Source organism: Esox lucius, chromosome 4 (genome assembly GCF_011004845.1).
Source record: "Esox lucius isolate fEsoLuc1 chromosome 4, fEsoLuc1.pri, whole genome shotgun sequence".
Taxonomy (NCBI): domain Eukaryota; kingdom Metazoa; phylum Chordata; class Actinopteri; order Esociformes; family Esocidae; genus Esox; species Esox lucius.
The window spans coordinates 16,635,544-16,637,214 of record NC_047572.1 but is presented as its reverse complement, the minus strand read 5'-3'; positions in this window follow the sequence as shown (position 1 = coordinate 16,637,214).

Here is a 1,671-nt window from a genome sequence, read left to right as displayed (position 1 = left end):
AAATATAGCGATTGATTACGGGCATTTACAGTCTTTTCAAACCAAACAGTGCTGCTGGCAAAAGTAATCGGTCGAAAGTGTCAACCCATTTCTTTTCATTCATATTGCGGTTAAAGTTAGGTTTATACAGTTGGGGGCTAAGGCCAGCTGGATTATCATGTGGGGGCCTGGCAATGCAGTAAAACGAGATGAGCTGTCAATTTTAATGTGATCACGGTTTGCGGAGACTTTGACGTGTCAACGACATGTATAGCAGCCCTTGATACTGCAAATAATAACAAGGTTTCTTTAGCGAGTCATTCCATATATGCTGTTAGATTTGAAAACAAGGCATCAGTAATAATGCAGTAACGTTTTCTGCATTATGAGCGCACAGTTTTATTCATGAAAGTAGCCTGTATGTATTGCGTCTCTGCATTCGTAACACCACCGGAGTCGAGATTCACGTCGCTGTCCTTTCTATGTGACCGCTTTGATACACCTGCCTCTCACACATGAGGTGGTTGGCAGGATGGACGGGAGGTTTGTTATTGAAATACTGTTCAACTGAAACACATGGACTTGGTAATAGCGTCACATGGTCAACGAGAGAGCAGAATTTAACCAAGAAGGCAATTTCCAACTGAGTCTGGGTCCAGGCCAGACACTTTCATAAAAGTAAAAAACGATGGTTTGTCTCTCTCACTTGCCCCCTTCTCTCACACCCATCCTGCTTTCTCTTTCTTCTATTTTAAACCTCCTATTGTCCTCTGAAGTTCAAAATATTTTCCATCTTTATTTCCCCCCTCTCCCTCACCCCTGCCGAAACATTACCAAATAACTGAAGTAGCTGAGAGGGTGATGGCAGTTTGACAAGTTCCCTATGGTAGCTGCTACTGCCCTCCAGTGGTGTAATAGCAGACTACACAGTGGCTTGGTGAGCCTTAACCCATGAGCCGGAGGGGTCTGTCAGGCTCGCTTGAGGGAACAAAGGATTTTTGTGAATGTCTGTAGTGCCGGGATTTGAAAAATGTGTGATAGCTGTGTAACAAAGTAAACTTTTCATTCATCCCTCCATCCTATTTGTTTCGTGTAATCGAAAAACAACTTTTCGTTTTTAATAAAAATTGATTCTCAATGACCTACTCTGGTAAAGTAAGAAAAAACGAGTATATTGATTAATACATTGTCATATGGTTAAATCCCCATTGGTGAAGTAAGGGAATGCATACCGCAAAAGCTCAAATAAAGTTTTAAAGGTAACAGAAATAAATACTGTGTTGCACATTAATTTTACAGTACTGAATCTAAAGTGTGTAGACCCCTCTATGTTTTTAATGATAATTCTGCATTGTTTTCTTATTTGGAACAAAACTTTGCTGTTACTATTCATGTTGATATTCTTTTGAGACTCCATTTATTTGTTAGCATGCTTATGCTTGCATATTCCTGCATGTCCCATATTAGTCTATAAAAAAAGTAATCTTGACATTGTCTTAAATGTTGAACTGTACTTAGAACTGTACCTTGGTTAAGTCCACAACCTAGTTATTAGGCCTGTTTACGCTCAGTGAAGAAGTGTTTATTGGTTAGCATTAGGCTGACTACTTTAAAACGTGTATTGGATTAGATTTTTGGTTAATGTAAATGTTTGGCTGATGAACAACCAAATGATTCCAAAAATCCACCATG